This window comes from Anopheles marshallii (genome assembly GCF_943734725.1).
Source record: "Anopheles marshallii chromosome X unlocalized genomic scaffold, idAnoMarsDA_429_01 X_unloc_96, whole genome shotgun sequence".
In the NCBI taxonomy this organism is placed as follows: domain Eukaryota; kingdom Metazoa; phylum Arthropoda; class Insecta; order Diptera; family Culicidae; genus Anopheles; species Anopheles marshallii.
The window spans coordinates 31,277-41,403 of record NW_026525949.1 but is presented as its reverse complement, the minus strand read 5'-3'; positions in this window follow the sequence as shown (position 1 = coordinate 41,403).

Genomic DNA, 10,127 nt, shown 5'->3' with positions numbered 1-10,127 from the left:
CTAGCAAATGATGAAAAGTGAAACCCGCGATCGATTGGAGAAACCTTATTTTACACTGAAAAATTCCACATAAGCAAAATTTGTATGGAGCACCCTACTGCAGAGCACACCGACAGGGCCGGGAAGGAAGGCCCGGTCCAAGAAAAAATTTTTGCGGGACCACTCAAAACATCATAGTTAGACCTAGCAAATGATGAAAAGTGAAACCCGCGATCGATTGGAGAAACCTTATTTTACACTGAAAAATTCCACATAAGCAAAATTTGTATGGAGCACCCTACTGCAGAACACACCGACAGGGCCGGGAAGGAAGGCCCGGTCCAAGAAAAAATTTTTGCGGGACCACTCAAAACATCATAGTTAGACCTAGCAAATGATGAAAAGTGAAACCCGCGATCGATTGGAGAAACCTTATTTTACACTGAAAAATTCCACATAAGGAAAATATGTATGGAGCACCCTACTGCAGAACACACCGACAGGGCCGGGAAGGAAGGCCCGGTCCAAGAAAAAATTTTTGCGGGACCACTCAAAACATCATAGTTAGACCTAGCAAATGATGAAAAGTGAAACCCGCGATCGATTGGAGAAACCTTATTTTACACTGAAAAATTCCACATAAGCAAAATTTGTATGGAGCACCCTACTGCAGAACACACCGACAGGGCCGGGAAGGAAGGCCCGGTCCAAGAAAAAATTTTTGCGGGACCACTCAAAACATCATAGTTAGACCTAGCAAATGATGAAAAGTGAAACCCGCGATCGATTGGAGAAACCTTATTTTACACTGAAAAATTCCACATAAGGAAAATTTGTATGGAGCACCCTACTGCAGAGCACACCGACAGGGCCGGGAAGGAAGGCCCGGTCCAAGAAAAAATTTTTGCGGGACCACTCAAAACATCATAGTTAGACCTAGCAAATGATGAAAAGTGAAACCCGCGATCGATTGGAGAAACCTTATTTTACACTGAAAAATTCCACATAAGGAAAATTTGTATGGAGCACCCTACTGCAGAGCACACCGACAGGGCCGGGAAGGAAGGCCCGGTCCAAGAAAAAATTTTTGCGGGACCACTCAAAACATCATAGTTAGACCTAGCAAATGATGAAAAGTGAAACCCGCGATCGATTGGAGAAACCTTATTTTACACTGAAAAATTCCACATAAGGAAAATATGTATGGAGCACCCTACTGCAGAGCACACCGACAGGGCCGGGAAGGAAGGCCCGGTCCAAGAAAAAATTTTTGCGGGACCACTCAAAACATCATAGTTAGACCTAGCAAATGATGAAAAGTGAAACCCGCGATCGATTGGAGAAACCTTATTTTACACTGAAAAATTCCACATAAGGAAAATTTGTATGGAGCACCCTACTGCAGAACACACCGACAGGGCCGGGAAGGAAGGCCCGGTCCAAGAAAAAATTTTTGCGGGACCACTCAAAACATCATAGTTAGACCTAGCAAATGATGAAAAGTGAAACCCGCGATCGATTGGAGAAACCTTATTTTACACTGAAAAATTCCACATAAGGAAAATTTGTATGGAGCACCCTACTGCAGAGCACACCGACAGGGCCGGGAAGGAAGGCCCGGTCCAAGAAAAAATTTTTGCGGGACCACTCAAAACATCATAGTTAGACCTAGCAAATGATGAAAAGTGAAACCCGCGATCGATTGGAGAAACCTTATTTTACACTGAAAAATTCCACATAAGGAAAATTTGTATGGAGCACCCTACTGCAGAGCACACCGACAGGGCCGGGAAGGAAGGCCCGGTCCAAGAAAAAATTTTTGCGGGACCACTCAAAACATCATAGTTAGACCTAGCAAATGATGAAAAGTGAAACCCGCGATCGATTGGAGAAACCTTATTTTACACTGAAAAATTCCACATAAGCAAAATTTGTATGGAGCACCCTACTGCAGAGCACACCGACAGGGCCGGGAAGGAAGGCCCGGTCCAAGAAAAAATTTTTGCGGGACCACTCAAAACATCATAGTTAGACCTAGCAAATGATGAAAAGTGAAACCCGCGATCGATTGGAGAAACCTTATTTTACACTGAAAAATTCCACATAAGCAAAATTTGTATGGAGCACCCTACTGCAGAACACACCGACAGGGCCGGGAAGGAAGGCCCGGTCCAAGAAAAAATTTTTGCGGGACCACTCAAAACATCATAGTTAGACCTAGCAAATGATGAAAAGTGAAACCCGCGATCGATTGGAGAAACCTTATTTTACACTGAAAAATTCCACATAAGCAAAATTTGTATGGAGCACCCTACTGCAGAACACACCGACAGGGCCGGGAAGGAAGGCCCGGTCCAAGAAAAAATTTTTGCGGGACCACTCAAAACATCATAGTTAGACCTAGCAAATGATGAAAAGTGAAACCCGCGATCGATTGGAGAAACCTTATTTTACACTGAAAAATTCCACATAAGGAAAATTTGTATGGAGCACCCTACTGCAGAGCACACCGACAGGGCCGGGAAGGAAGGCCCGGTCCAAGAAAAAATTTTTGCGGGACCACTCAAAACATCATAGTTAGACCTAGCAAATGATGAAAAGTGAAACCCGCGATCGATTGGAGAAACCTTATTTTACACTGAAAAATTCCACATAAGCAAAATTTGTATGGAGCACCCTACTGCAGAGCACACCGACAGGGCCGGGAAGGAAGGCCCGGTCCAAGAAAAAATTTTTGCGGGACCACTCAAAACATCATAGTTAGACCTAGCAAATGATGAAAAGTGAAACCCGCGATCGATTGGAGAAACCTTATTTTACACTGAAAAATTCCACATAAGCAAAATTTGTATGGAGCACCCTACTGCAGAACACACCGACAGGGCCGGGAAGGAAGGCCCGGTCCAAGAAAAAATTTTTGCGGGACCACTCAAAACATCATAGTTAGACCTAGCAAATGATGAAAAGTGAAACCCGCGATCGATTGGAGAAACCTTATTTTACACTGAAAAATTCCACATAAGCAAAATTTGTATGGAGCACCCTACTGCAGAACACACCGACAGGGCCGGGAAGGAAGGCCCGGTCCAAGAAAAAATTTTTGCGGGACCACTCAAAACATCATAGTTAGACCTAGCAAATGATGAAAAGTGAAACCCGCGATCGATTGGAGAAACCTTATTTTACACTGAAAAATTCCACATAAGGAAAATTTGTATGGAGCACCCTACTGCAGAGCACACCGACAGGGCCGGGAAGGAAGGCCCGGTCCAAGAAAAAATTTTTGCGGGACCACTCAAAACATCATAGTTAGACCTAGCAAATGATGAAAAGTGAAACCCGCGATCGATTGGAGAAACCTTATTTTACACTGAAAAATTCCACATAAGCAAAATTTGTATGGAGCACCCTACTGCAGAACACACCGACAGGGCCGGGAAGGAAGGCCCGGTCCAAGAAAAAATTTTTGCGGGACCACTCAAAACATCATAGTTAGACCTAGCAAATGATGAAAAGTGAAACCCGCGATCGATTGGAGAAACCTTATTTTACACTGAAAAATTCCACATAAGGAAAATTTGTATGGAGCACCCTACTGCAGAGCACACCGACAGGGCCGGGAAGGAAGGCCCGGTCCAAGAAAAAATTTTTGCGGGACCACTCAAAACATCATAGTTAGACCTAGCAAATGATGAAAAGTGAAACCCGCGATCGATTGGAGAAACCTTATTTTACACTGAAAAATTCCACATAAGCAAAATTTGTATGGAGCACCCTACTGCAGAACACACCGACAGGGCCGGGAAGGAAGGCCCGGTCCAAGAAAAAATTTTTGCGGGACCACTCAAAACATCATAGTTAGACCTAGCAAATGATGAAAAGTGAAACCCGCGATCGATTGGAGAAACCTTATTTTACACTGAAAAATTCCACATAAGGAAAATATGTATGGAGCACCCTACTGCAGAGCACACCGACAGGGCCGGGAAGGAAGGCCCGGTCCAAGAAAAAATTTTTGCGGGACCACTCAAAACATCATAGTTAGACCTAGCAAATGATGAAAAGTGAAACCCGCGATCGATTGGAGAAACCTTATTTTACACTGAAAAATTCCACATAAGCAAAATTTGTATGGAGCACCCTACTGCAGAACACACCGACAGGGCCGGGAAGGAAGGCCCGGTCCAAGAAAAAATTTTTGCGGGACCACTCAAAACATCATAGTTAGACCTAGCAAATGATGAAAAGTGAAACCCGCGATCGATTGGAGAAACCTTATTTTACACTGAAAAATTCCACATAAGGAAAATATGTATGGAGCACCCTACTGCAGAGCACACCGACAGGGCCGGGAAGGAAGGCCCGGTCCAAGAAAAAATTTTTGCGGGACCACTCAAAACATCATAGTTAGACCTAGCAAATGATGAAAAGTGAAACCCGCGATCGATTGGAGAAACCTTATTTTACACTGAAAAATTCCACATAAGGAAAATTTGTATGGAGCACCCTACTGCAGAGCACACCGACAGGGCCGGGAAGGAAGGCCCGGTCCAAGAAAAAATTTTTGCGGGACCACTCAAAACATCATAGTTAGACCTAGCAAATGATGAAAAGTGAAACCCGCGATCGATTGGAGAAACCTTATTTTACACTGAAAAATTCCACATAAGGAAAATTTGTATGGAGCACCCTACTGCAGAGCACACCGACAGGGCCGGGAAGGAAGGCCCGGTCCAAGAAAAAATTTTTGCGGGACCACTCAAAACATCATAGTTAGACCTAGCAAATGATGAAAAGTGAAACCCGCGATCGATTGGAGAAACCTTATTTTACACTGAAAAATTCCACATAAGGAAAATATGTATGGAGCACCCTACTGCAGAGCACACCGACAGGGCCGGGAAGGAAGGCCCGGTCCAAGAAAAAATTTTTGCGGGACCACTCAAAACATCATAGTTAGACCTAGCAAATGATGAAAAGTGAAACCCGCGATCGATTGGAGAAACCTTATTTTACACTGAAAAATTCCACATAAGGAAAATTTGTATGGAGCACCCTACTGCAGAACACACCGACAGGGCCGGGAAGGAAGGCCCGGTCCAAGAAAAAATTTTTGCGGGACCACTCAAAACATCATAGTTAGACCTAGCAAATGATGAAAAGTGAAACCCGCGATCGATTGGAGAAACCTTATTTTACACTGAAAAATTCCACATAAGGAAAATTTGTATGGAGCACCCTACTGCAGAGCACACCGACAGGGCCGGGAAGGAAGGCCCGGTCCAAGAAAAAATTTTTGCGGGACCACTCAAAACATCATAGTTAGACCTAGCAAATGATGAAAAGTGAAACCCGCGATCGATTGGAGAAACCTTATTTTACACTGAAAAATTCCACATAAGGAAAATTTGTATGGAGCACCCTACTGCAGAGCACACCGACAGGGCCGGGAAGGAAGGCCCGGTCCAAGAAAAAATTTTTGCGGGACCACTCAAAACATCATAGTTAGACCTAGCAAATGATGAAAAGTGAAACCCGCGATCGATTGGAGAAACCTTATTTTACACTGAAAAATTCCACATAAGCAAAATTTGTATGGAGCACCCTACTGCAGAGCACACCGACAGGGCCGGGAAGGAAGGCCCGGTCCAAGAAAAAATTTTTGCGGGACCACTCAAAACATCATAGTTAGACCTAGCAAATGATGAAAAGTGAAACCCGCGATCGATTGGAGAAACCTTATTTTACACTGAAAAATTCCACATAAGCAAAATTTGTATGGAGCACCCTACTGCAGAACACACCGACAGGGCCGGGAAGGAAGGCCCGGTCCAAGAAAAAATTTTTGCGGGACCACTCAAAACATCATAGTTAGACCTAGCAAATGATGAAAAGTGAAACCCGCGATCGATTGGAGAAACCTTATTTTACACTGAAAAATTCCACATAAGCAAAATTTGTATGGAGCACCCTACTGCAGAACACACCGACAGGGCCGGGAAGGAAGGCCCGGTCCAAGAAAAAATTTTTGCGGGACCACTCAAAACATCATAGTTAGACCTAGCAAATGATGAAAAGTGAAACCCGCGATCGATTGGAGAAACCTTATTTTACACTGAAAAATTCCACATAAGGAAAATTTGTATGGAGCACCCTACTGCAGAGCACACCGACAGGGCCGGGAAGGAAGGCCCGGTCCAAGAAAAAATTTTTGCGGGACCACTCAAAACATCATAGTTAGACCTAGCAAATGATGAAAAGTGAAACCCGCGATCGATTGGAGAAACCTTATTTTACACTGAAAAATTCCACATAAGCAAAATTTGTATGGAGCACCCTACTGCAGAGCACACCGACAGGGCCGGGAAGGAAGGCCCGGTCCAAGAAAAAATTTTTGCGGGACCACTCAAAACATCATAGTTAGACCTAGCAAATGATGAAAAGTGAAACCCGCGATCGATTGGAGAAACCTTATTTTACACTGAAAAATTCCACATAAGCAAAATTTGTATGGAGCACCCTACTGCAGAACACACCGACAGGGCCGGGAAGGAAGGCCCGGTCCAAGAAAAAATTTTTGCGGGACCACTCAAAACATCATAGTTAGACCTAGCAAATGATGAAAAGTGAAACCCGCGATCGATTGGAGAAACCTTATTTTACACTGAAAAATTCCACATAAGGAAAATATGTATGGAGCACCCTACTGCAGAACACACCGACAGGGCCGGGAAGGAAGGCCCGGTCCAAGAAAAAATTTTTGCGGGACCACTCAAAACATCATAGTTAGACCTAGCAAATGATGAAAAGTGAAACCCGCGATCGATTGGAGAAACCTTATTTTACACTGAAAAATTCCACATAAGCAAAATTTGTATGGAGCACCCTACTGCAGAACACACCGACAGGGCCGGGAAGGAAGGCCCGGTCCAAGAAAAAATTTTTGCGGGACCACTCAAAACATCATAGTTAGACCTAGCAAATGATGAAAAGTGAAACCCGCGATCGATTGGAGAAACCTTATTTTACACTGAAAAATTCCACATAAGGAAAATTTGTATGGAGCACCCTACTGCAGAGCACACCGACAGGGCCGGGAAGGAAGGCCCGGTCCAAGAAAAAATTTTTGCGGGACCACTCAAAACATCATAGTTAGACCTAGCAAATGATGAAAAGTGAAACCCGCGATCGATTGGAGAAACCTTATTTTACACTGAAAAATTCCACATAAGGAAAATTTGTATGGAGCACCCTACTGCAGAGCACACCGACAGGGCCGGGAAGGAAGGCCCGGTCCAAGAAAAAATTTTTGCGGGACCACTCAAAACATCATAGTTAGACCTAGCAAATGATGAAAAGTGAAACCCGCGATCGATTGGAGAAACCTTATTTTACACTGAAAAATTCCACATAAGGAAAATATGTATGGAGCACCCTACTGCAGAGCACACCGACAGGGCCGGGTAGGAAGTCCCGGTCCAAGAAAAAATTTTTGCGGGACCACTCAAAACATCATAGTTAGACCTAGCAAATGATGAAAAGTGAAACCCGCGATCGATTGGAGAAACCTTATTTTACACTGAAAAATTCCACATAAGCAAAATTTGTATGGAGCACCCTACTGCAGAACACACCGACAGGGCCGGGAAGGAAGGCCCGGTCCAAGAAAAAATTTTTGCGGGACCACTCAAAACATCATAGTTAGACCTAGCAAATGATGAAAAGTGAAACCCGCGATCGATTGGAGAAACCTTATTTTACACTGAAAAATTCCACATAAGGAAAATTTGTATGGAGCACCCTACTGCAGAGCACACCGACAGGGCCGGGAAGGAAGGCCCGGTCCAAGAAAAAATTTTTGCGGGACCACTCAAAACATCATAGTTAGACCTAGCAAATGATGAAAAGTGAAACCCGCGATCGATTGGAGAAACCTTATTTTACACTGAAAAATTCCACATAAGGAAAATTTGTATGGAGCACCCTACTGCAGAGCACACCGACAGGGCCGGGAAGGAAGGCCCGGTCCAAGAAAAAATTTTTGCGGGACCACTCAAAACATCATAGTTAGACCTAGCAAATGATGAAAAGTGAAACCCGCGATCGATTGGAGAAACCTTATTTTACACTGAAAAATTCCACATAAGCAAAATTTGTATGGAGCACCCTACTGCAGAGCACACCGACAGGGCCGGGAAGGAAGGCCCGGTCCAAGAAAAAATTTTTGCGGGACCACTCAAAACATCATAGTTAGACCTAGCAAATGATGAAAAGTGAAACCCGCGATCGATTGGAGAAACCTTATTTTACACTGAAAAATTCCACATAAGCAAAATTTGTATGGAGCACCCTACTGCAGAACACACCGACAGGGCCGGGAAGGAAGGCCCGGTCCAAGAAAAAATTTTTGCGGGACCACTCAAAACATCATAGTTAGACCTAGCAAATGATGAAAAGTGAAACCCGCGATCGATTGGAGAAACCTTATTTTACACTGAAAAATTCCACATAAGCAAAATTTGTATGGAGCACCCTACTGCAGAACACACCGACAGGGCCGGGAAGGAAGGCCCGGTCCAAGAAAAAATTTTTGCGGGACCACTCAAAACATCATAGTTAGACCTAGCAAATGATGAAAAGTGAAACCCGCGATCGATTGGAGAAACCTTATTTTACACTGAAAAATTCCACATAAGGAAAATTTGTATGGAGCACCCTACTGCAGAGCACACCGACAGGGCCGGGAAGGAAGGCCCGGTCCAAGAAAAAATTTTTGCGGGACCACTCAAAACATCATAGTTAGACCTAGCAAATGATGAAAAGTGAAACCCGCGATCGATTGGAGAAACCTTATTTTACACTGAAAAATTCCACATAAGCAAAATTTGTATGGAGCACCCTACTGCAGAGCACACCGACAGGGCCGGGAAGGAAGGCCCGGTCCAAGAAAAAATTTTTGCGGGACCACTCAAAACATCATAGTTAGACCTAGCAAATGATGAAAAGTGAAACCCGCGATCGATTGGAGAAACCTTATTTTACACTGAAAAATTCCACATAAGCAAAATTTGTATGGAGCACCCTACTGCAGAACACACCGACAGGGCCGGGAAGGAAGGCCCGGTCCAAGAAAAAATTTTTGCGGGACCACTCAAAACATCATAGTTAGACCTAGCAAATGATGAAAAGTGAAACCCGCGATCGATTGGAGAAACCTTATTTTACACTGAAAAATTCCACATAAGCAAAATTTGTATGGAGCACCCTACTGCAGAACACACCGACAGGGCCGGGAAGGAAGGCCCGGTCCAAGAAAAAATTTTTGCGGGACCACTCAAAACATCATAGTTAGACCTAGCAAATGATGAAAAGTGAAACCCGCGATCGATTGGAGAAACCTTATTTTACACTGAAAAATTCCACATAAGGAAAATTTGTATGGAGCACCCTACTGCAGAGCACACCGACAGGGCCGGGAAGGAAGGCCCGGTCCAAGAAAAAATTTTTGCGGGACCACTCAAAACATCATAGTTAGACCTAGCAAATGATGAAAAGTGAAACCCGCGATCGATTGGAGAAACCTTATTTTACACTGAAAAATTCCACATAAGCAAAATTTGTATGGAGCACCCTACTGCAGAACACACCGACAGGGCCGGGAAGGAAGGCCCGGTCCAAGAAAAAATTTTTGCGGGACCACTCAAAACATCATAGTTAGACCTAGCAAATGATGAAAAGTGAAACCCGCGATCGATTGGAGAAACCTTATTTTACACTGAAAAATTCCACATAAGGAAAATTTGTATGGAGCACCCTACTGCAGAGCACACCGACAGGGCCGGGAAGGAAGGCCCGGTCCAAGAAAAAATTTTTGCGGGACCACTCAAAACATCATAGTTAGACCTAGCAAATGATGAAAAGTGAAACCCGCGATCGATTGGAGAAACCTTATTTTACACTGAAAAATTCCACATAAGCAAAATTTGTATGGAGCACCCTACTGCAGAACACACCGACAGGGCCGGGAAGGAAGGCCCGGTCCAAGAAAAAATTTTTGCGGGACCACTCAAAACATCATAGTTAGACCTAGCAAATGATGAAAAGTGAAACCCGCGATCGATTGGAGAAACCTTATTTTACACTGAAAA